At 40.7% G+C, this 26,578-nt stretch overlaps 1 protein-coding gene across 2 annotated transcripts in view; it reads left to right on the forward strand.

Moving 5' to 3' along the window:
- The first annotated feature begins 1,516 nt into the window (after window positions 1-1,516).
- The window catches only part of MARCHF1 (membrane associated ring-CH-type finger 1), a 246,852-nt gene continuing 221,790 nt past the window's right edge, over window positions 1,517-26,578 (forward strand). The window contains exon 1 of one of the 2 annotated variants that reach the window (XM_042808441.1): window positions 1,517-1,577. The gene's annotated coding sequence lies outside the window, so the exon portion shown is untranslated. Of the gene's footprint in view, window positions 1,578-9,245; window positions 9,329-26,578 lie in introns of those variants that run through there. The other variant, XM_032983903.2, reaches the window with a different exon arrangement.

Raw genomic sequence — 26,578 nt, forward strand, 5'->3', positions numbered from 1 at the left:
TTCAATTTTATTTTCAGGATATAAAAATTGCTGTTACGAACCTGATTAGGTGAAATCTCCAATAAAAAAAAAGATAAGTAAGGCAAGATAAAAATTGCAAGCATGAGTGAAAATGTACCTGTGTATTGCTGAGACTTAAAGGAATTTTTAAACTGGTGCCAGAAGGTGAGAGGAGAATTCTGAACAGCTTTATTTCCTTTTTACTATTTATCAGAAAAGAGGAAGAAATATATAACAAGCAGATACAGCTTTAGAAAAGCTCTCATGTTTTGATCTTTGGATCAGATCCCAGGACCCAGAAAAAATATGAGAAATAATAGTTTAATCTACTTAAGTGAGCTCCATAATATACAGGTACCTGCTTGATGTTTTCATCATGATGAAGGTGATGCTTGTTTGGACACTTGCCCTTATGGCAACAGAACTTGACAGTTCTTCATCTTTTCAGTGGGCTTCTTTGGAGAAGCCTCAGGCTTGTAGTACCGCTCTTTCTACATTGCAGCTCAAACTAATGTTTTCTTTAATTACTAGACCTGTCAATCGAGCACAAATATATAAAATGAAAAGAAAAAGTCTGTATGTACTCTTCCTACTCTTTCTGTCTCTTAAGACCATAGAGGCATAATTTAAATGAGCCTGGAATGGTTTGTTCTGTCGATGAAGCCGTTATCAATATATGTAACCCGCAGATGTGTTGTCATGCTCTGGGAAATTCAGCTTAAGGTAGATTTTTCATTTTATTTTATATTGGCTTTCCCACTCTGGACCACTACCTGAGCATGCTGCCTCAGGATGTCAGTTTGTTAATGTTAAGCTATCTAAGCCATTCAAACTTTGATTTATTTCTAAACATGACATAATTATACAACCTGGAGTCCAAGGAATGGGGCTGCATGCTGTCGTGTCGTGTGCTCTCTGTCGTCCCCGTGTCGCCCCCCCCCCCCCGCCCCAATTCTTCTCTGCGTTGAACTAATGGCCGAGAGATGCCATTTCTGCAGAGCTCTCCGAGGGGAAAGGGGAGAATCCAGGCGCCCACTCCGTTTTTTAAATGCAAACAGAAATAAACCTGCAAATAAGCTCTCCATCTCTCCTCGCCCAGGGCTTCCACGCAGGGTTCCTACACTTTCAATAAATTGATTTCTTAAAGGGTATTTCACGGGGAAAAGCAGGAGGGGAAGGGGGGCGAATCCTCGGGGGCGAGCCGCTCTGACCACCGGCTGTGTTTCCCCCGTTGCCGCCCCCGTGGGGACGGGGGGGGGGCCGCGGGCAGCCCCCCACCCGGGGGACCCGGCGGGGCCGGGAGGAGCGGCGGCGGGGGGGGGGGGGGGGGTGCGGGCAGGGGTGGCCCTGCCCCCCATCCCCGGCGGGTTTCGGGAGGGGGGGGGGAACGACGACCGGTGAAGGGGGCGGTGGCTGCGTCCTAGACCCCGGCGGGCGGGGCGGGGGGGGGGCGTGTCCGCGGGGATGACGTCATGGGGCGTGGCGTGGCGGCGGGCTGGGGCGGGAGCGCAGCCCGGCGGGCAGGCGGCCCCGCCGCCCCGGCAGCCGGCTCCCTGAGGCACCGCGGCCCGCCGCCGGTGAGTGGGCGGGGGTCCCGGGTCCTGCCCCTTTTTTTCGGGGAGGGGGTGTGGGGGAGTCTTGGGGCTTTTTCTTCCTTCTTTTTTTTTTTTTTTTTTTTTTTTTTTTTTCCCCCGCAGTTTGTTGTTTTTGTGTTTGGTTTGGTTTTTTCTTCTTCTTCTTCTTTTTTTTTTTTTTTTTTTTCTTCTGTTTTGTTTTATTTTATTTAATTATTTATTTATTTATGCTTTTTTTTTTTTTTTTTTTTTTTGCTGTTCCCTTCCCCTCGGCCGGTGGCGGGTGCGGGGCGAGGGTTTCCGTCGGCTCCCCCCGTCTCGTTGCATCGTTCGGGCGGGCGGGCACTTTTGACAGTCCCTCAGCCTGTGGAGGGAAATAATAACCGAAGTCTGCCGGCAGGAATCCTCGAAGGGAGTTTCTCTTTGCTCTTCCACCCCCTCCCTCGCCCCAGGGCGGAGGGGGGATCCCCGGGGGTGAGCAGGCGCGGGGGCTGCCTTGGGCATCGCTCCCCTCCGAGCCTCCCCCACTCCGCCTCCCACCCGCGAGGGGCAACTCCGCATCCCCCTCGGCGTGACACCGGCATAAATGCCGCTTTAATGCTGAGGGCTTTCTGAGGAATCCTGGCATGAGGCGACTTGGTAACAAGAGGAAACCCGGGTTGGAAAAACCTGGACGGGGAACGTGGGCAAAGTTGTCCTTTGCTTGTAATCAATTTTTCAGCGGTTTTTTTTTTGTTTGTTTGTTTGTTTGTTTTTTCCTCTTGGTTCTCTGTGTGTGGGAAGGGGGATAGAGGTACCGGCCGTTATAAAATGAGACGCTAAAAGCTGTGGAAAGGTGAATGAAGGTGTTCAGGCTTCCACTGCTGTCAGCATGTCCTGCTGTGGCTGGCCGGGGTTCCTCTTAATCTGGGAGTACTCGTCACTTTTCCCCTATCCCATGTATTTTGCCCAGACTTCTGGGGAGCACACGCGTAAAACTCCTTTTCACACTTCCTCCTCATCTTCTTTCTTGTATTTGCCAGTTGCGGTCAGGGGCAAACTGAAAGGAGGGAAACACCACCTTACACTTTAGTGCAATTTAAACTGTCTTCATTGCCGAACACAGAGGTAATGAACTGCCTTCCCCGTTTGAAATGCTGCAAAGTTCAGTTATCTCGCTGTGTATGGAAATCTGCAAATCTGATGGTTATTATAGTGTGTTTTCTTAAATCCCCGTGACAATGGTATGAATTGAAGTAAATATACAAAGTGATGTATTGCCTGAGAGAATGAGCTTACCTTGCAGAACATTCCCTTTTTGATACTGAACAGCTAATATGGATGCTGCCACAGTACTTCATTAAAAAGTTGGGAACTAATTAGCTGTTTCTTACAGCTAGAGCTCCAGATTTTAATTAGAGTTCCTGTCTTCAAGTTTAAACTGATTAAAGCAGTGCCAAAGCCACTCTGGTTATTTTCAATGTTTGTTTAAAAAAGAAAAGAAAAACAAAAAGTAATTTTTAAGCTCTTTGAACTTCATGTTGAAAAACAAACCCTTCTGTTTGGGGTTCTGTCCCTGACTGCTGGGTGTGGGGGGTGAGAAGATGTGTGCTGTCTGCATCTTGTATTAGAGTGGGGAAGGAAACCAATTAGTGGCAATGAAACTTGCAGGTTTGCTGTTCACAGGGCATTGGTTTCAACTGGAAAACCACAATATGAAAAGGAAGACTGGAATGTATTAACTAACAAAGATAGTGCTGGATAACCTGTGAGCATTCAGGTGCATTTCTCAATGTTTAGACCATATCTAAGGGTGTGTATAGAGACACAGTGATGATGCTTCCTGATAATACTAAAAACTCTGGTAGTGTCTAATATACCTGACCAAAAGCCTCATCCAAACTTACATTAAACTGTCACAATGATTAAATATTGCCCTCCATTACCTTCTCTATTAATCTCACGAGCATATTTCTGCGTTCATTCTGCTGAAGAATGTTTACTTGCTTTAGACTTTAAAAAGAAAATTCAGTGTATGGCTCATTCATGAGTACCCTGCTATATTTTTAACAACTTTCTTACCCTTTTTAGGTGTCTGAGAGATTTGCAAATTGATAATTCCCGAGGGACTTGTTGTGCTGATTAGACTTGCATAGTGGGTTTATTCTGGATATTTTACAGCACTCTTGACGGGAAGAGTTTAATGTTTTTCTCACACTGCTAAGCACTTGTGACAAGATTTAGCAATGGGTGCTTTAAAATACTAAAAAATGAAGTTTTCTGGAACAAGTACGCTAAATGAATGACACTCTTTTAAGGTATGTGGATAGGTGAAACTAGCAGTGCTTGAAACTCCCTGATATGGGACTGACAGCTCACCTTAACTCTGTGAACTTACTTCAATTCAGTGTTTGACCCAGTCAGAGCTGTGGTAATCCTTGTGTCATGACAAGACAGTTCTCCTGTCTGTTCTAGCATTTAAAGGATTTTTAAAAATTACTGTTATTTACTAGTGACTGAATTCTGTGCAAAAGCTTGGGTGCTAATTTGACATCTCCAGATATTTGCATTCAAGGCGCTCAAATGCTCTGGTGTCAGGTATGCTGCCAATGAAACCTATATAATGAAATCTCTACTAATTTTTTCGAGATATAATTATTCCATATGTTTGTTAACTACAGCTTACATCAACTAATATGATGTCGGTATGGCTAATGAGATAAACTGTCATCTTGGTTTTTATATTTGATGTGGAATATCTCTATGTGACTGTGACAATTAACTGTTTTTAATATCCTCAGAATAACTGTCTGGCTTTAGACAACTGGCTTTTCTCTTGTAAAAGAAGCAAATTCATGTACTAGAAACACCTATCTGCAAAAATCAAAGCATTTGTTAGATTTTTAGAAGATTTTATTAGCTAGACAGTCCTGAAAAACCTTTCATGTGATCTGGGAGCAAAATTCCCCAAACATGCACTGCTAACACTTCCAGTGTGAAAAGCGTGGGAATTGGAAGTTTCTCTGTAGCCTGTGGAGTCTTTCTGGAATGGTCCAGCTAGGAATTGGTGCATCTGCTAGTAGTCTTTTCCCAAGCTATGTATATCTCCTTGTAATTTTGGTCTTTTTTTCCTTTTTTTTCAGTTATTGCGGGCTTCTGCTGCCACAGCCGTGCTGCTATCAGATGCCTGTTTTCTATTTTTGCTGTCTTTTTACATCACTGCCTTACCACTTCTAGATTTTCAATTTTAATTTTGTTTGGCTTCTGTATGTATATTATCCATCCCAGTAGAGTCACTATCATGTAGCATACATGACAAAGAAATTTTGTGCCTTGACTTGAAAAAAATTAGTATCTTTTAAGAGAAACATCTTGTTATGTGAAATTAAATCGAGAATAGCCTCATCATCTTAATAGCAGTGCAAATTCAAATAATGACTCAATAGAGGAATTTAAACCTTTTATGTGATGAGAATAACCTTGTTAATTATTGGGGTTAATGAGGTGCGTTCCTTTAAAGTGAACAGAATGATCACAGGCCAAAAAAAGGACATCTCTTCTGCTGGATAGTATTTTTCCAAATCATTGGTAACTGAAAAGGGGACTTTCTTCCAAGCAGGCACTTGGTATTACAGCAGTTTATATCAGATTCTTCATGAAAGAGGAATAAACCTATTAAAAAGTAGACTATATGATAGAGTCAAGCCAATATGAAATGGTAAAATAACATTACCTTGTTTTGTGTAGCCATCTTGATGGTTCAGTATCTTTTTTTCCCAATTCATTGGCAACTAAGCATACACTGAAACTTAAATCTCATTAATTAGAGTACCACAGTTTGGAGATAGTAGGGAGTTTGATATTATTGCATTATTCTGTGTCGTTTCAGAACTAGGTATTTCAGTGCTACTTGTAACTTTATGTGGTTCCTTCTGTGCAATGGTTCTTGGGATGCAAAGACATTAAAGGTGCTTTGGGCTATTGTACTGCCACAGTGCTATCCTGTTGGTTGTACAAGGTAAGTCTTGTACTGTATTGTGAGAGGTTTTGGCAGTGCTGAGCTGTGGAAGGGTATAAAGTTAGTTTCGGATTAGGTGACTACTGAAAAAGTTTCTGATTTTACAGCGAAGATGATACTATATTTATAGCTCTCATAATCTTACAAAATTAATGTTTTTTCGCAAGGAGTGTGGCATTCAAGGCGTCGAAAGCATTTGTGGTGGCTTGTGTGTAGGAAGAGTTATAATGTTCCTGCCTGAATTTTGTCCCATTAGCATTGCTTGTCTGTTGCCAGATTTCTTCACAAGAACGTCTTCCAGAATTGACCCATCTGTGTCTGTCTGTCCCTATGACAGGAGCATGCCTGCCCTGGGACGGTGGTGGGAAGTGCAGCACAACACGAAACCTTGGCTTGTTAGCTGCTACCCTGAACTGACTTGGCTGACCTTTCCGTGCTTTGGAGCGAGGTGGCTGGCTGTATTGTATGCTGCCCGTGTCTGTCTGTCTGCACAGGCAGTGCTGAGCAGGCAGTGGCTCTTCCTGAATGTGCAAAAATGTTCTGTGAATGGGTACCTAGCCACCCTGTAGAAGAAGCAATAAAGCGAAGAAAGAAGAGCAAAGAAAATGGAGCTAGATGCAGCTGTTAACTGGAAATCTTAGGATAAAGAAGAAAGGGCAGTTTTGTGCTACGTAAACTCGTCCTGATAATATAATGCATGGTGTGGAAGTGGTGTTACTGTAGGTTAGCCATATGCAATCAGTAGTAGCTTGAAAATTCTCTAACCTGTGGAGGTTTTGGTTCGTTAAGGTTTTGGTTCATCAAGGAGGGTAGGATGTACTGGGAATGTTTCTATGATTGCCCACCAGGAACTGAAAGCGAAATTCAGACTGTTTGTAGCTTCAAATACACTTTTAGGTAGACAAAATTAGATAGCAAACATCATTCCTGCAAAAAGGGTGTGTAATATTTGACTGTATTAAAATACTGGTCAGTGTGGGACATGGTGGAAAATGTGGGGTACTTCAGAACACTGAACACCTTAAGTACTTCTAATCTGTTCAGCAGGTCACTTTGAGAATGGAAAACCAGAAGCTTGTTTTATTTGCCGTTCAGAACAACACTCTTCCTTGTCTGTTTATCCCCATTGCAAAATTAAGTTCTTTAGCTAAGGTAGTGGTCACTGACTGATTTCCTATAAGGCTTCCCATTTTCCTCAGAGGAACTGTTTCTCTATCCTTTTTGATGGATGTAGAAGTATTACAGTCAACTTCTCCCTTGTGCTGTGTTGTATTATTTTACTTCATGTTGTGTTACACAGCTGTCGAGGGAATAAGCTGGGGCACCGTGGTTCTGCGGAAAATTGTGGAAGTGTGATTGTTGTGACATTGTATGATTAGGGCTTCCAGTGAGGATATGTAGGGGACAGCTGCTGTGCATGTCATAATTGTTTTGGTCATGCTGGGTCACTGCGTGACAATGTATTTGAGGTTGATAGTGTACTAATCCCCATTTTCCAGTTTCTGCCCTTCAGCACTCTACAGGAGAGAAGAAATTCCAAACGCAAGCAGAGTGAGGGAAAGCCAGGCCATCTTTGCAGTCATGGGACCAAATTCCTTGACCTCCGTGGATTGTAGTTTATGTTGTGATGGCTTGATGACTGTGGGTCTCATGCAAGATAGGGTTCTTCTCCCTAGCCACTGCCAAGGTATTCTCTGAAGTATCTTCCAGATGGAATTTTTGAAATACCGATGATGTTACGGAAGAAAGGGACTTCTGTAGCATGAAAGAAAGGTTGGAAGAAGAAAAACATTATTAATACGTTGATTCAGATGTAAAATTGATGTAACATGAGCCAAGCTAGATAGATACCAAAATTTTGTCCCTCAGGTTAGGTATAAGGTCAAAGTAGTGATAAAATAAGGACTAGGATTAAGATTTCTAGCCAGTGGAGAAGTGAACTTTTGGAGCTGCTTTCTGACAGGACAGGAGTATGCGTGTGTTAGTTACGCGATCAGAGTTTTAAGGGGAAGCCCAAGCCCAGTGTAAGGCATCGTAGGTCTTGGTAAGTGTGATGAAAGAAGGGTGGTAGAATAACATAGACTGCAGCATTAACCCTGGTGTGTTGCTGGAAATATTGGCTGGAACCCATTGGCATAGCAGAAGAATGTGAGGTGAACTCCAGCTCTCTGGTTATCAGGACTGGCTGAGCATAGAGGCAGTTGCAGCAAGTGCTCTATTGCTCTGCTGTTAAAGGACCTCGACACCATCAACAGGAGAAAGCAAAAACCCTTGCTCAGAAGTAGGCTGTGGAGTGAAAATCCCATGTGCTAACACAAAAATAGTGCATACCGGAACTAAATCTAATCATGCTTTCTTGGTCTTGGGCTCTCATAGGAAAGGGATGATCACAGTCCCCAAGGGAAGACCTTGTGCTTCAACGTTTCCAGTGTGTGAAACTGGCATCAGGCTGCATGACCAGTCCTTGCCATGTTCTGTGAACACAGGCACATTCCCGTCCTGGCCTGTGATGGACAATATATTACATGACCTCATTGCTGCTTCAGGCTGAGAGGGTCTGTGCTGCTGCTTTGGAGAAAAAAACCTAAAGTATGGCTCCTGAGAGCCAACCCCCTTCAAAAGATGTCTGTTTTCTCCTCTCAGTGGTGTGGTCTATTCTATTTGAAGCTCTTCTGCCAAGTGCAGCCAAACACAGGTCAGCTAATGTGACTGAGTTGTTTTTCTGGGGAGTAGTAATAATTTCAATGCAGTGTAGAAAATACCTTTATGTAATAAAGGTATCAATTTATCCTTCTCTGTGCTAGCTCTCCATGTGGGTAAACAGTCATTAAAGAGTCAGTTGATGGACATGAGGTTTTGTGATGACATATAGTTTTCTGTAAAGCTGATAAATGTTTTCAATCCTGTACAGCTATGTTTAAGATGCATCTTCATTGTTTGTATCTTTTTTAAACTGAACAGTAAAATCAGTGCCTTAGGTTAGTGAAAGTCCTAACAGACGATATGAGGTATTGGATGGAAGATGCCATACCTGCATAAAACACAAACTAATTTCATCTCCATGTGGTGCTCAAATGCTGGTCTTCAGAGCTGGTGGGATGCAGTGTTCTATGGAGCTGAGAGGAAGGGACTGACTGTCCGTTCGAGGCAAAATGCTTCAAAAAGGTAAAAGCTCTTTGATAAACTTGCTAGAGTGAAGAGCTGAATTCAGCTTCGCAGTCATATATGGATATGCTGAAGTTGGTAAGGTGGGCAATTTAAGGTAGAGCAAAGCCTGAGAAATCAAATCTTATCAAGAGGAGTATGTGCGATTGGTCTCTTCTACGGCTGCATACAGGGAAGGAGGGGAAAAGAAATAACTAAACCTTGAGTATTTTCTTGGTGGGTTTGTTACATGAGAAGTCCCTCAAACTTTGTGAGAAACTGTTTTCTGAATTTTTTGAGCCTTTTGAACTGCATTCGTAGTAATAGTCTGATGATTTTATTTTGTTCTCCTGTGAAAAAAACTTTAATACAAACCCTGTTTTTTCAGTAAGCGTTTGAAAATAACCATGTTTTATTTAAGTAAGGAGAGTGCCTCAATTGCATGTGTTCTGCTTTGACAGAGAGTGAAAGGCGATGCTACAAAGAATGAATTTTGGCAAGCAGGAAGAAAGCTGAAGTGACAGAATGTGTAAGGGGCAGTTTTTATCCCTACTGAAAGGGTGTTTGAGGAATTTAAAGAGGAAATGATAAGAAGAACTTCATGGAGAGGAAGGTAAGATTATAGAAAATGGAGAAAGGCCTCAGGAAACTAAAGGAAAATGAACCCGTATAATCTGAGGTAGGGGTAGGGTGGAAGTGAAAAGGAGGGGAGGAAATATCTATGATAAGAGAAGATTGATGTGAAGTGGGTGAAGTGATCTGAGTGGAAAAACAGTGGAAAAGGGACAGAATTGAGATACGGAGTGAAGGATGATTATCACTGTATGCGGAATGGGAAAAGAAAATCTTGTTTTAAGCATGTGCCGTGTTTAACTGTTCAAAAACCTTTTCTCTCCTTGTGCTAGAGGAAGATACTGGGCCAGATCTGGCAGCCTGAGAAGGGTGAGGCTACCACAGCTCCATGCCCCAGGTCTGGGCAGTAGCAAGGCAGAACATGTGTTCCCAGTACACACGTGAATGCACGTCTGCTCCAGGTGCTGCAGCGTGGACGCACGTGTCCCCATGGCTCCCCCCAGGCTGGCACTTAAGACCCCTCACCCTGGTCTCTCTGGTGGCTGGAGGTCCCACCCCAGTTGCTGTACTCAGACCCCTGTGCACACACGCATAATGAATAGAGCCCCTCACCCAGAAAAGAGGTAGGAAGGATTTAATAAGGAGATAGGACAGACTGTGCTGATCAGGCGCAGGGCACGTGTACAAACCAGCAAACTGTGTGCGTGCAACTGGCCCTTTTTATCCACTTACTCCTCTGCTTTCTCCCACTTGTTCCTCCCCAAATCATGTAAATCCAGCACTGTCCCTGCCTTTGCTTCCTCCTGTAAATGTCCCATAATAAGTCCTGTGCAATCCCCACATGCCCTTCCCCTCTGTCGCATAATGTGTCCCACACACCTGGGCAGTGATCCCTCTCTGTCCAAGAGGTGCTGTGATGTTGACTCATCGTGATGGGTCTCACACCTGGACACTGGGGCTGAGGCTCTCCTGGGAAGGATCTGGATGGGGCTTCCCTTCCTCCAAGTCCCTAATTTGTGTTCCTGCCTGCCACTGTGCATCCCTGTGGTCCTCTGGCCTAATGGAATGGGCTGATTGCTCCCGTGATGGGCCTGGGAGGAGCTGGGCAGGGTATTATTTGCGCTCCCCCACCTGCCACTGTGTCTCCGTGCTCCTTTGGGGTGCAGATGAGCTTTTATCGCATACTCTAACAGTATACAACCATCTTCATTTTCTATGGGAATTTTTAAGAGTAAAGTTGTTATGAAAATATTTTGTTAAATAATATGTAGAAATGGGAAAAAAAAATTGTTTTAGAGCACATGCTTGCTGCCTCCTTGTCTGGGTTTATGTTTTAGAATACAAAATGTATTGTATGATCTGTCAAGTCTAGTCAAGTTAGATTTTTATTTTAAAACTTTAATTTCAGTTAAAGGTCTAGTCAGTAGCAATTACAGGTTATACCTCTACTTAAACACCTGTGAGGAATCCAGGTAGTGATAACAGTTACAAGACAAAAACTGAGGGAGTGCTTGTGATTGCCTGTGGCAATGTTACAGCTAATGGGATGGAATTAATTTCTTTTTTTTTTTCCCAGAATTGCCACCAATGTTTCTTTGTATCTTGGAGAACTTAGACTACTTCTAAAGGCTATAAGCATTATAATGGCTTCTTTATAAACCATGGTTAAATGTATGCATGTTCTGCAGAGCTGTCATTAAGATACACTTGAACTCATGAAAGAATGATAGTATTCATCATCACAACTAGATTTTTCAATGCCTTAGGACTGGAGACAGTATCCTGCTCAGAGAAACTGTCAAGCTGACTTAGACCCTGCAAAGGGTTATTGGAGTAAGTAGCACAAAGTTCATCAGATATGTTTCCAAGAGGGGGTGGGGAAACGTTAAAAGTCTAGGTTTGTCAAAAAACTTGATTGTGCACCATGTTTTACACCAAGTGATTCTAGTCACCTACAGGGAAAGGCATAGAAGTATGGAAATGGAAATTAAGGTGGAATCTGAGTGTGGATCTGCTGGAAAATGGAGTGGCTAGTTAATTAGGCATTAATAGAGCAGTGTACATTTTTTTTTTTTTTAAGAAAAGAGGGAAGATTAATCCAGGTAACTGCAGGATAATGGTTTTGACATAAGTGTTATTCAAGTTCTTAAACTGCTTTTGGAAGAAAGGATAGTTCTGTGCATAATGGGAAAAGAAAATTAGAAAAAGGTATTAGGAACTTACCAAAGAGACTGATACTAAGGAAGTGTGACAGATCAAAGGCCTCAGCTGTGCTTATATAGCTGTTTGTATAGCTAAACTGTAAATAAGATCAATTTTGATTTTTAAGAAAGAAAGCATACTGTCAAACTTTTTTGACATGTATCATGTCATTAGTTGGGAGCTTGGCTTCTTTGGTAAGATGAAATTTGAGAAGGCATAGGAGTACTCTATAAATGTGTGGGGATAATCACAAGGAAAGAATTAGAATACGACTCTACTGATAGGAGGGCAAATAACTATATTGGCTGTGTATAAATTTACTCTAGGAATTAGAATAGGGTTTCTAATCAATAGAATAGCTTCCCAATTGAAGGTATTTTAGATCAAACCGTATCTTAATGCATTAAAATAGAATCTAAGAAATTCATGAAGAAGCTTTCATAAAGATGATGAGATGCCTGCCAGAGCAAGGAAGTAAGTTAATGGAGCAAGGGAACTCTTTTTTGTAGTATTTTCCTAAAATAAAATTCACACAAAGTGAATGCATCAATATTGTGAAAATATATTTGACAACAGATGTGGCTCTTTCTCCCCATGATGGTATGGAGATAGGTTTTTCAGACAAACAACCGCTTTCAACAACCACAACAAAGTGGAAACAATTTGGAGGTAACAGAGTTTACCATAGAAAGGCAATGGAAATTTCAACATTTGGAAACTTAAATTTGCTATTAAAAGCTAGAAATTAGTTTTCTTGGGTAAAACTGTTGAAATAGAGAGTGAAAACGATAGTTGAAGAATGGGTTGTGATAAATGATGAATACTCTTTTCTTTTACCGTAATCATCTATTTAAAGTTGGGTTTCCTTGATATATCTGGCAATGGTCATTGTTACTTACACCTTTTGCAGGGCTTTAAACTCCCTGTGTTATGTCTGCCAGTCTTTCGAGCAGAAATCTTTGAAGGTTTTGGCAAGGTTAGAGAGCTGAGCTGGGGGAAAAAGATAACTGTCAGACGCTGTTGGAAACTTACATACACCAATGCTTCAGGACGGGGGCCTTGAAACAAAATGGATTGATTCTTGTGCAAGGAGTACATTTCTCCCCTTCCTCAGAGGTTTTATTTGCTTGTGGAAAATAGTAGACCTTGAAAACACCTGTTCTTGTGCTGGGAAGATTTAGAGTTTATTGGGTGAAGCCTCTCTAAAATTTAATGACTGGGTCAAAGCAGGATTGCTCTGAAATCACAAATGCGAGTCACCTGGGCTGTGGGAGGTGAGCAGCCCTACTGACACAAGCTGCCTGCTGCCCAGGAGCTCTGGGAGGGAAAGCTGCTTGGGAGGAAGAGTCCTGTGAAAGTAAAACCAGGAGGAGAAAACAATAGGGAAGAGAACAAACCCAGAGAGATGAGCGCTTGAAACCTGAGGAGTGAAACTGTAGGAAGGGGAAGTGATATTCAGAGTCTAGGCTAGAAAGGTGACGTGCTAACAAATAAAATAAGAATTGATCAGGCAGGATGTAATTCAGATGAGGATACTAAAGAAAGGGGATGAGAAGGAGCTGGTAAAAAGAACATCAGCTCAACACTGCTTGTGTGGTTTGAGAGGGTGAAGGCAGGCAGTCAGGTGTGCTCAGCTGAAGCCAGGAGCACAATCTGAGGTGCTAGTCTGATGCCAATATAGACAAAATATCCCATTGCTTTGAGTTGTTGATCACACAGGTGGTAGCACCTCAGCACTGTTACCTAGTTTGGCTATTACAGCAGTCCCCAGTTGCTCTGCAGGTTTCTTGGGTGTACGTGAGTATGTATTATAACTGTGTGTAATACCTTTTTCCATAGTTTCTCCCTGCTTTCCATAGAACTGTTGCTCAGAATGTTGATGTGCTGAGGATAAATCAGAGCTGTGTGACATTTTTATCTGTAGAGTTCTAGCCACATTTTATTGTGCGTGGTGAATGAGGCAGGGATTACTAGTGGAGAAGTGTTTTTTTGTAGTCAGGCAGTGTTACTAAATGTTATTCTGGAGATATGGCTTATATCCTTTTCTACCCGCATAGGTCCAGTTTGATGCTGGTCAGAATATTTGCAGATGTGTATTTTCACTGTGCATTTCTCTCCTTGTTTGGATGCCCAATCTGAAAGTCAGGATTTAATCTGCAGAAGAATTAGATGCTTACATCTGAAGTTGAAGGAATTTTAGTGCTTGTTTGCTGTGGAGACTGTGCTAGCTCTATTAGTGTCTGGAGGTCTTTCTGAGCCAGGTGTTATGTCTATATATTTAGTAACCTTCAGTATTATTCAGGAAATGATGTTACATTATAACGGTTGCCTTTTGGTTTAACAGATTGGTAAAAGAGAATTCTGTTCTCGCTTTTAATAATTTAGCCTCAGACCTACCTTCCTACTTACATATTAATGGCGAATAGTGTGAAGATTACTCCAGTTCCCTTTCTGCTTTACTCTGTAGTGCTCCGGTCTCTGTAAGACCTTTACAGCTGTACAAATTTCACTTTTATTCCCTTTAAATAGTTATTATAGAGCTGGAAGGTTCTCCGTGCTTTAATACTCTATTGGCTATGCAGTTCTGTAATGGTGCTTCAAGCATTATGTTGTCTGTAATTTCTTGTGCAGTCATCACAGGTCTCGCTGCATGGCTTAAAAATACACAGGGAGAATGCAGATGCTTTACTTGAAATAGACAACCGAATAGTCTGTCTTTCCCCACCCTTCGAATATTATGTTTCCATTTCACCTTTAGTTGAATAAGAATTGAAGCCTGGTTTTGGATCTCTAAAGTATAACTTTATGCATCACCATCTCTACAATAATTCTCCTGAAGTGTAGAAAATGTGCAAGGCCAATGAATTACACTCTTCTATGCTGACAAACTAGGAAGAACTGCGACAGGCAATTTTACTTTTTGGGCTAATAATAGGAGACTTTCTTCATTTCACCAAAGCAACATAATATAGCAGACATCCGAGAACAGGATAATTAAAATTTTTAGGGAAAGATTTAATTTCTCAATGTTATAAACAAAAAGAAAAAAAGTAATAAAAATGCTGTTTAACGTATAATTAATATCCTCTGTGTCATCTTAGGATGATTTAAATCACTTGCAAAAAGGGGAAATGCCAGGGAGTAAAACAGATGATGGTTTGCAAAATTGACAGAGAAACTTCTGGTAGTGTTTAATTGACTGGGAGAGCAACAGTCAACCAGACTGGATCCTTTGAGTTTATAGAAATACAAATGGAGTGACTGCTGACATCTAAACAGCTACAAGTTGCTCGTGGTTAACACCTTTTATTTTTATTGCTTTGGAACAGAGATCAGTAATGTTTTGTGGTGACAAAACCTGTTATAGAGATAAATTCATTTATGGGAAGATGTCGTGGAAGAACGTGTCCTATACTTTCTTAAACTATTTATAAAGTATTGTTTTAAAGGAAAGCTTTTTAAAAATAATTGAATAAGCTTATAAGAAAGAGAACAAAGAGATAATATATGCTTATTCGCTTGGGCTATGAGGTGATGGGATTAAACAAGATGCATCTTCCCTGAACAGGCACATTTAACTTAGAATTCACAACCTTTTTTTCCCTTTGATATAAAAAAAAAAAAAAAAAAAAAGTGGTTATTGGATTCTCATTCATATTTTCATCTTCCTCCCCCCTCCCCGGTAGAATAATTTCTGTAGCCTGTGTTGCATAAAATAGTGCTAAGAAATGCTTATTATAAGCTGGGAAGCTTAATGAAATATTTACAGGAACACTTAACTAAGAGGCATAACTTTTAAGATTTAACAGACCACCTGCTCAGCAACTGAAATAGAGCAATGCTGTTTTCAAAACTAGTGTAGTTATTCATGGCCAAGGAAACATCCTGGGTAGAGCTCCCAGAAAACAGTTTTTTCATCCCATTAATTCTTTTTAGCCTTTTTTTTTTAAAAAAAAAAAAAATTACTTCATGAGGCTTCCAAAGGAAAAAGAAGGATGGGGGTAGGGAGGAGAAGGGCGAGAGGAAAGAGAAAGTGAAGAGAAGCAGCTTAGGGTAGCATCCAAGAATGTTCTCTCAACATAGGAGTCTCAAGGACAAATCTTTGGCAACTCCACATTATTCTAGTAATTGGCTAGTTTAATACTTTTTTTTTTTTCCTCCCCATATTCAGCACTGTCTGTGCTCTGCCTTCAGTCCAGAAGAGACGTAATACTGTGTTACTGTGACTGTAACCCAGCTTGCTGACTCTCTTTCACAAGCCTTATTTTTTTGCTTTCATTAGAAAAAACATGTCTAGTGCTGGTCCTGGAGCAGTTTGTGTATACTTGTCCATGTAGATGTCTCCTGTGTACTGGAGAGTCACGTACTAAACTGAAGTAAGCCTCAGCCATTGTTATGATCAGAAATATCACTCGCTTAACTTCTGGGATTTTTCTTCAAACTGTAGAAAACTAGGAGTAGACAGGCATATCAAAATAGTTTTGACTCTACCTGTTCCAGCAAGGACTTTATCTGAATGAAACAGATACATCGTTCAAGTATAACATCAGACAGTGATTAAATGCAGCATTTTGTCTTGCAGGGTTGAGGGTTTCTTGTCAGACACAGCTACTACACTTGCATTTTTGTATTTAAGATTGTTTTCAAGTTTGTTCAGTGTGTGACAGTGTCATGGCATATCTTCCATGCTTGTGTCTAGAATGAGGTGAGATCCATGGAGTTATAAGATAATGCTGTTTCAACACCTTTCATACAACACATATCCATTTCTTTATAAGTTCACCTGCTCAGTTAGGCAATGAGGAGAAGGCTGTAGACGAGCTTCAAAATCTGAATAGTCATATGGGTTGGAAAGATCCCCAAAATTAAATATCCAAATACACACCTTTGACAAATTAACCATTAAGCAGTAGATGTGGGATTACAAACAAATTTACAAATTCTTATCCTACCTCCTACGAGCCACTTCTGCTGTGAATATGGAAAAATATTATTTTTATTGCAAAATTCTTCTTCTCAAGAACATGCTTTCCACTTTTTCAGTATGATGATAGTTACCCCTGCTATCATATATTTACTATGTTAGTACCACACATAGCAGTAACTATATGATAGTGGTAACCACTGGGGAAAGGATATCTGTCATACTCTGCAGGAGTGTACAAATCTCAGTCGGTGCTATAAGTGGCTACTCTTTCTCTTGGTGGACAATTGTAACATCCTCACCAGACAAACACACCAAGTCTTACTCACCTTTGAGGCTGCTGGCATAAACAGGCACAAGCACCACACATCTTGCAGGACATGATTTGAATATTTACTATCTTGAACTTCATGATGCTGAAAAAGTGATTATTTTGCCACAGCTCTCATTACTATAGTGTCAAGCAAGATCTGGTTTTGACAATGTTCAAGTTGAACTAACTTACTGCTTATTTTTGGCATAGTTTTCAAAATGTTAGAAATCAAACTATTTTCTCCGGTTTTCAGTCAGCATTTTAAGCTTAGGTTTCGTGTTTTGTCCTGTAACAAATGTTATAAGGATTGCAGAACTGGCAGGTACTGCAAGTACTCTGAAATAACAAATAGAGGCCTTTCCAGCTAGCAAAACATTTGACAGTTGTGAGCGTTTCTGCCAGGAAACACTGCTGTCATCCAATTAAGGAATTTTCTGTTACAAGAATAGTTTTATATCTAGGTTGGAAATTGTTTGATTGACACCGTACCTTGTAAAGAAAGCAGTAACAGATAGTTAATTTAGAGCTTTTTTGGGAAGCCTAACTAGTGCTGCTGGTCTAGTCACCTTTCTGGGCGTTAGTGTTTGTTTACTTACTGGAGGATCTGAGAATCAATTTGATGTTCAGTGCGACTTACCTACTTCTGCCTTGTTTCTCTATTTTATCATATTCAAGTTACATCCTCAGGTTATTTTGGCTCAGAAGGCGTGTTCTTCCTTCAGCCTAAGTCCTCTTTCCTAATTTTATTAGTTTATGTACTGTAGAGTAGTACGTATTAATTCATTGTATTTGTTGAGAACTTGACTTCTCAGTTAGTGGAGAGCATTAAATGTGAGGCTTTTTAGCTGTTGGAAGTATGTGTAGTCGACACACAGTTGTTGAACAGATGCCCAAAACCTTTGCTTTAGGGAAAAGGATTACCTACTTACATACGGGTATTGGTATTGTGGAAAGTCCTGAGTACACAGCATGCTCTGGTTCGTGTCCCAATTCAAGATAGAGGAGAAAAATCCTGTAATGGTGGGAAGTATACTTTATGAGGAAAAATGACAGCTGTTATCATAAAGATACTGTCTGTTGTTATTTAATTATCCCTTGGAAACATTCCTCTATGGTATACTGTCATAATGAAATACTAAAACCTAAGGTGTATTGGATAATGGAGAACTGAATTTGCAGATGGACATCAAGAAAACAGAATAAAGTAAACCCAAGTGATGCCCAGCTCTCGGTCCTTGAGGTCGTCTCTAGATCAGTGATTCAAGTTACGAACAGAGGTCACCACAGTAGGACTACAGCTGAGTGTGTGGTGGCGTGAAAGCTGGATGGGCAGGAAGGTCCCAGGCAACATGTCAGGGAGAGTAGGGGTGAGCACATGTAATTGTCTGTACAGCTGGCCTTGATTCTGTCATTATACATTTCAGTTGGCAAACATCGTGTTTTTAGCAACTTTGGCTGTAAAGTTCCATTCTTCTTCATTAAGTGAAAATATGTTGGGTAGGTTCTGTTGTGCTTTTATATTTTCAACAATTCTGAAATGTGTCTTCAAATAATATTTATTGTGACATAGTTAACACTGTTTAGGAAAAAGAAAAGAGCTTCGTGGAGTTTTAAGTCCTTTTGCCAATTTTCATAGGGTACTACATTTTGCAATTTATGCAAAACATGACAGCCTCCATTGTCAGTTAAATTGATCCACACTTGATTTTAAAAATTGATTTCAGTTCTTGGAGAAGGGACCAGATAGTCAGAACTAGAAACCAAGCTCTTTAATTACTATAGAACATAGCAACACAACTACAAGTTCCAACAAGGACCATCAGGCACCTCAGCTTTTTAGGACTAGCCACATGGGTTGAGAGATTAGTTTTTGATGGTCATCAGCTTTGGGTTTCTTTGCTGAGATTTCCAGGAATTACACTTTGTGCCACTTGTGATGTCTTGGCTTACCTTTGCTAAACCCCTTATAGAGATCCGAAATAGAAATATTAGGTATTGGTATGAAGGTTGTAGGAATGGAAAGGTGTGTATAACCACCAGAAGGGTTATCAGAAAGGCCTGTATTGATACTGAAGAACAACTCTCCAAGGATGCAGTTCCCAGGACGCTATTGCCAGTGGTAACACTAAGGAATGTGTTATGTCAAGACCAGAGTGCCTGCCCTCTGAAAGAGCAGATGACTTCTCAGTGGAAGCTTGTCATGTGTAATGTTTCTTTTCCTGCTTGCCCAACAGAAAAATAGGCTACAGACTATATGTATTCCAAACAAAATAAAACAGAGTAGGAGACGACCTAGGCTAAGATTTATGGAGGCTGAGGTAAGCAGGGTTCTGGTGTGAAGGACCACCCCACAATGGCTGCTGGCTCCCAAAGGCTATGAAGATCTGTCCAAAAATTGGTTGTTTGATGCCGGTCAAGAAGAAACCCGGAAACATAGTGAGGACTTGATAGATGGTGCCTCGTGTCTTCTTTGTCACATACAGGTGATCCTGGCCAAACCACTTGGGCAGACATACCACTTGTGTGTAGGTGAGTGTGAGGCTGTGAATGAATGAAATCTTCACAAGGATGAGTATGAGTGGGATATTTGCAAATGAATATCTTCCCCTTTCATGAGATCTGATGTAGAAGTTTGCTACTGTAACTTTCGCTATTCTACCCAATGCTTACCTGTTTCATGCTGAAATTAAACCACTGTCTAGTCATAGACAGGAACAGCCTCCAGTTTCCCTACTGACATGAGAACTGTTGGTAGGGTTAGGAAGTGTCAAAGGAAGAAATGGGCTAAAACAGTTTATGGTTTAGAAAGGTCTTGTGTGACACCAGACTACTCAAATTAAAAACATAATGGAAGAACATGTCACAGGGGAAGGAAAAAGGCTGGACAGTGTCTGTTACTGCGTGTCTGGTATTAAGTAGACACTTTATTTTTAATATAGACATTTATTTGTATTTTGTATTGTAATGTATCAACATTATAAGTACTATTAAATTAATACAATTAATTTTTAAATTTAAATGTGACAATATGTCAATGTAATATAATCCAAGTTTATTATTTTATTATATTTTCTTATTAATTATTTTTAATACAGGCATTTTAAAATAGGTATACAGGATCCCTAAAGGTACTAGCATCATTTGATGTGATTAAGAAATCTTGGGAGTGCAGGCGGCTGTTTGACCTTTGTCCTCCTTGGCTGTTTTGGCACCAAAATGTGGCATTATCACTGTCAGGTTCCCTCTTTTCTCAAGAGGTGTGTTGTCACAAATGTTACCTTCAGACTAGATAATAAGCAGGAAATGTAGAGAACAAATAGAGGGCAGCAAGAAGAAGCTATATTTATGGAGTCCAGGTTATGTCAGGAGCAGGACATGGTGAGCAAGAGGCAATCTGCAAGCCAGAAAAGCAGCTGTGTAGCACATGCTGTGTTCTTGTGAACAGTCTTTTCAGACTGAAAAATGTAAGCATCGAGATAAACATTTGTACTTATGTACCTGAACATTCATTATGTTTGGTACATGTTCAAGCTTATGCAGCAAACCACTGGGAAACACTATAAGAGACAAATAGACTTACTGTCTACCAGTTTTTGTTTAGGTTGTTTATAGTACGTAAAGCAGTTTGCCATTTACATGTTTGTTTGATATGCTTGTTTAATGTTTAGTAGACTATAACATGATGCTTTTTGTGCCTGGAACCTGTTGTTTTCCAGGGCCTTGTATGTAGTGTAATTAACTCCCCAGAGTGAAAGGGGGAAATTCTTGGATGCACTTCTTTATAAGAGCTGTGCAGAACCATAGAAGGAGAAATGACAAAGAACCTGATTGCTTCCATGTGTCCCTACAGCTTGGCTGGGGAAGAATGTACATTGTTAAATCGAGGAACACTTTTAAAACAAACATGAAAACTTTTCTTGTCTTTTTCTCTAATCTTTATTGGAAGCCTTTAAAGTAATTCTGAGCTTTTTTTTTTTTTTTTGGGGGGGAAAAAAAAAAAGAAAACCAATTATAATTCATTAAACTTCATGGATAGTGATACTTGGGTACTTCATGGGTAATGTCATGGGTTGCAGACATACTTAATGTCTTTTCCTAAATGTTTATGTAGCAAACCTGTGGCTTGTGGTGTGTGATGTGCTCTTTCTGAAGCTGCATGTCTGGAAGACAGTGCAGTAATTTCACTGCATTAATGCTCTATTTGAATTTTATTTTGTATAAAGATGGTTTAGATTTCTTAATTGCTGAGGATGGAGTGCAGCTGAATTAATGTGCAGGGAGTAGCAAGAAGATAGTGCCTTACTTCATGCTTGCAGAAGTGGTGCCTCAGGTGAAACAGCTGTCTTTAACTTGTGTGTTGAGAGAAGTGGTGTGTTACAAGCACTGACCTTTGACTTAAACCTAAAACTAAAATCTGCCTAATGAAAAAGCTGTCAGAAATGAAAGGTCATACAAAATGCGATGAATTTTTTAATTCCTCAAGAAGGATTTCTCAAAGTACTCTAATTCCCTGTTGATTTGCCTAACCAAAGTGACATTTCTGTCACCCTTCACTGAACACAATTTTGCTTTTATTCAGTCTTCGTGCAAATATAAAACTTCTAAGAAGAATATGGCTTATGGAAACAGTCCAACCTAAACAAACTGTGTTTGATTCCGTATGAAATATGTCAAATTGGGTCAAACATTTTATCATCCTGAATCAACTCAGTAACAGCTGACCTTGGATGTATTATTTTCCTTCCTGTTTCTTAGCAACAAGAAACTTTTATGCAGGATGACTCTTTAATATACTAATCTGTTTTAGAAGCTTTTATACCTAAAGAGGAACAGATGGTCTAAGGAAGTTTTGTTTGTAGCAGTAGATTTAGGGAATATCTGTAGATTATTTTTCCTGTATATATCCTGTTGTCCTGCACTTATAATTACATATCTCCTTGGTGGTAGCTAAAAAATTTTGTACACAACAGAGAATAAAATTAGCAGTTGACGGTGATTGAGAGGCAGGACTCCGGATAGATGTAAGCAAGAAGTCAAAGTCGTTTATTGCCAGTAGCTCTTCTACAATTATACAGTCTCTAGCAATACTTGTCAACATTTGATTGGTGATTACCCTCTGTCCATAAGACACCAGACAATTCATTGGCTGCAAGTTAGTTACTGCTATCCTAAGTCTATTGGTTAATTAAATCTAACAAGCACAAACACAATGTCCTATACATTTTTAGCTCAAGGTAAAAAACTTTCCACTGTTTAAGAAACAGCCAGATGTTTTCCATTAACCATTGCCTTGCATGTTTTCTTCAAAGCTCAGCATCCTTATCTTGTTTCTCTGCATTCCTGTTTGCCTACCCCAAGGCTTCTGGCCCACTAAGGTCAAGATGTCATCATCATTCACTAGCTGTACAGCACTCTCAGTTCTTCTTCCCAGCCGTCCTGCTACAAGCAGTCCTCAGATGCTGCAGGTTTCTTCTTTTTATGCATGATGCAAGAAAGCAGTTATATGTGTGTTCTTACAGCTGTGGCTGCATTCCTTTTTCAAAGTGTGAGAATAGGTATAATTGTATTCTGTGAGTGTTGAACTGTATGTGAGTAAATGAAGAAAGAATTATCTACAATATAATTTTCTTTGCTGGCATTTACTTACTCTCTCACTCTTAAAATCTATTATGTGAAGTGGTTTTCTTTTTCCTGTATTATAGTTTCCACGTTCTTTATATTTCAGCGAAGAGAATCTTTTTTGAAAGGTTATTTTTATGTGACTTGGTGTTCACAAAAAATATTAGTTAAGTCATTAAGGATGCTGAAATCTGGAGCTCTGAAACACGATGTTGTGACTATTTTATTACTGGCCCAATGAAGAAATAATTATGTTGTTTATTTTTCTGGTGACATGAAACGTCTTACTTCCAAAGAAGCAGGTTGAATGCTTATAGGAGATTGGATGATCTTGGATTTTTCTACATGAATTTAGAATGAGTATATGAGCCTTGATTCTGACTTTATTACAGCCATCTGCAAAGGAAAGAATAAGAATATCTGTTCTCTTCTAATTCTTTCTCAAAGTACTGTGTAGTCACCTTTCCTTCCTAGCTCCCAAAGTTCTTCATGCAAAGAGAGGTACCTACCCTTCACCACTTATTTGCTGTCTTAAGAATCATCCTGTAATGATGCTCATAAATGCCCGATGATTAAATCATCTGGTTTTCTGTGATTGTTGGTTTGTCACGGAGACAGTTCTTGACATGCAAGTCCCAATTAGCAGGTAGAGACATAACATCAGTTTGGTGAAGAGTGCTGCAGTAATGTGTGTGTGTGTGTATGTGTGCATATATATATAAACAAATGACACATTCATCATTATGGCACAGGTCTTCTGGGGAATCATCTCGTGCAATTTTTTTCTCCTTGTTGGTTTATGTCATACTTTGTTTATTATCAGGTACTACCAAATTGTATAAGCTGTAGGACGAACTTGTTTTTGATAACCTAACAGACCTCTTGTCTGGCCTGCTCTTGAAGTTCCATCACTTATCACTTGTAATCCAAAGTGAAATGTGCTCAGTAGCCTTTGTTAGAGCTCTTTTAGCTGCATAGCATGATAAGAGAATGTCTCCCATCATGAAACCTCCTTAACATCGTTTGCCTCTATTGTCATATTTGTATTGTGTGCAACCTTATTTTAGGAGCTAGCCTAGGAATATTTCTCTTTGCAACTATTGCTTGTTGCAAGGAAAGACAGTGCGATCTTTGTTTAGTTCCACTGAAGTAAAATTCTTCTGTCTCCCCACATTTTTACATAGAATCATAGAATGGTTTCGGTTGAAAGAGACCTTAAAGACCATCTAGTTCCAACCCCCCCTGCCCTGGGCAGGGCCCCCTTCCCCCAGCCCAGGGTGCTCCCAGCCGCGTCCAACCTGGCCTTGAACCCTTCCAGGGAGGGGGCAGCCACAGCTGCTCTGGGCACCCTGGGCCAGTGTCTCACCCCCCGCACAGGGAAGGATTTCTTCCTTAGATCTCACCTAAATCTCCCCTCTTCCAGTTTAAAACTCTTACCCCTCATCCTATCCCCACACCCCCTGATCCAGAGTCCCCCCCCCCTTCTCCTGTCCTCCCTTTAAGCCCTGGGAGGCCGCTATAAGGTCTCCCCGGAGCCTTCTCTTCTCCAGGCTGAACCCCCCCAGCTCTCTCAGCCTGGCCTCCCAGGGGAGCTGCTCCAGCCCCTTGATTATCTTCATGTCCCTCCTCTGGACCTGCTCGAGCAGGTCCGTGTCCTTCTGATGTTGGGGGCCCCAGAGCTGGACCCAGCACTGCAGGGGGGTCTCCTGAGAGCAGAGTAGAGGGGGAGAATCCCCTCCCTGGCCCTGCTGGCCACGCTGCTCTTGATGCAGCCCAGGACAAGGGTGGTTTCTGGGCTGTGAGCGCACATTGCTGGCTCACAGTCAGTTTTCCATCCACCGACACCCCCAGGTGCTTCTCCGCAGGGCTGCTCTCCATCCACTCATCTCCCAGCCTGTATTTGTGCCTGGGATTGCCCTCACCCATGGGGAGGACCTCGCACTTGGCCTTGTTGAACTCCATGAGGGTTGCCTGGGCCCACCTCTCCAGCCTGTCCCGGCCCCTCTGGGTGACATCCCGTCCCTCCAGCGTGTCAGCTGCACCACACAGCTTGGTGTTGTCTGTGAATTTGCTCAATCCCACTGTCCAAGTCACCAACAAAGATGTTAAACAGCACTGGTCCCAACACTGACCCCTGAGGAACACCACTCATCACCGCTCCTCACTCAGACATTGAGCTGTTGATTGCAACCCTTAGAGTGCAGTGATCTAGACAATTCCTTATCCACCGAGTGGTCCATCCATCAGATCCATGTCTCTCCAATTTAGAGGCAAGGATGTCATGCAGGACGGTGTCAGCAGCTTTGCACAAGTCCAGGTAGATGATGTCAGTTGGGCAATACATGAAGTATTTTCAAATGAAACTCAAGCATGGAGCTTTATTTATTTTCCACTTTCAGAGAGGAGCTTTTCCATTTAGTCATGCTTCTCTTTACTGTATTTTAATTAATTAGTTGGGCTATACGAAATCTGGAGTTTTTTGTTTTCACATATTCACCCCCATCCACTCCTTCTTTCGCAGATTTGACATAAAAATTAAAACTGAAGCTTAAAACCAGGCTTACCCTCTAGGGGCAATCAGGCTGTTTGCTTAGGAACGTTTTGTGTCTCCCAGTGAATGCTTCCAAGCCTTGAGCCTGTTTTAAGTCATACATCTGGTGATGGTGTGTCAGATCCGGGGAAGAATGAGGTACATTTTGAACAATCATTAAGGTGGCTATGAGGACTCTCCTAAGAGAAGCAGGAAAGAAGGCAAGAAAAGGTGAAAGTGGGAAATACTTTGTTTTAATTTTTCTTCTTTCTGTCATCTTTCCTGTTATCTTTAAAGAGGAATGATAGGAAAAGAGAAGAGAGCATGGCTTTTAATAGGTACTTAATCTAATGTTAAAAATGGAATATAAGCTTTGATTCTTGAAATCCTTCATGGGAAATGGCCACATGTAGCTGTCTGAATAAGTGAATTGCCTGGTACATTATCTTCCTTTTCTGTGTTTTTGTCTTTCTGAGAGGTAGCTCATTAATAAGAGGAAATGTAGTGAATCCCTAGACTCTGTTATTACATCTGGCTCTTTAATGCAGAAAAGATAGCCTTTCACCAACAAATGGTTCTCATTTTTTGGTTTTTGTAAGACTAGAGAGATCAGTCTAGGAAGGAAGAAGTCTTCAGTCTTAAAGGAGTATTGTCACAAAGCACATATGTGAACTTTGAGGGGCTGGAGAAGAAAGATTTTCTGTTTTTTTTGAAGTAAAGAACATCCCCAATTATTTTTTTTTTTTTTTTTGCTGAGTTACAGCTCTTTATGAATGCTTTAATATGTAGTACTCAAAGCACAGCTGGATAGTGTGAATGGCAGAGCATGTCTGCTCATCTGTTATGTTGCCATTCACTAATAGAACTCAATATTGTTTAACTGGATCGCAGTGCTTACTGAAGGAGTTTAGGATTCCAAGTAGTTAGTCACATACTAGGTGAGAATTTACTTTGATCTCTGTGAACATTGTTAGAACTGACTACTAATAAAATCAAGTCTATAATTACAATTTTAAAAAACTGATTTGTTGCTGGTACAGGTGGTGTGGGGGTTTGTTTGTTTGTTTGTTTTATTAAAGCATCAGTTTTGAGCTATTTTCTAAGACTTGACAAAAGGTGCAAGTGTACTTGAGTTTGGAACTATGTAGGAGAACAAACCCTGATTACTTAACTGTCCACCACAGACTACTAATTACTGTTGCATAAGACTCTAATTGTGTGTCTCTCTCGAAGGCACAAAAGTCTTTTATAGGTTCAGGGTCCTCATTTCACTGTGGCAAGTGATGTATGTGCTCTCACCTGTTGGATCATTAAACTTCAGTTCTTCCTTTTCTGTTCCTTCTTTCTGGTCTGGCCACGTCAAAAACAAACAAGAAGACCCCAGACAAAAAACACAACCAACCAAGCAAAACTCCTCACCACAAAACAGAAGAAAGAAAATCCCAAAGCTTATTAGAAGCTCTGCTCTTTAGAATGATGATAAATTATAAATTAAGAGATAGTTGCTGCATTGACTTGACAGTTTAATCTATATCAATGTATAATCTCAAAATAACCAGATCAAAATGCTAAAAAAAGGGAAACATGGATTGATATCACTGAAGTGTCTAGAGCACGTTAATTTCCTTCTCATGCATTATATTGCTTTTTAAACATTTTAATTCATAAGGTGGCGCTTTCTTACTTTGCTTATTTTAGGTTT

This window comes from Tyto alba, unplaced genomic scaffold (assembly GCF_018691265.1).
Source record: "Tyto alba isolate M040663 unplaced genomic scaffold, T.alba_DEE_v4.0 Super-Scaffold_6, whole genome shotgun sequence".
Lineage (NCBI taxonomy): Eukaryota > Metazoa > Chordata > Aves > Strigiformes > Tytonidae > Tyto > Tyto alba.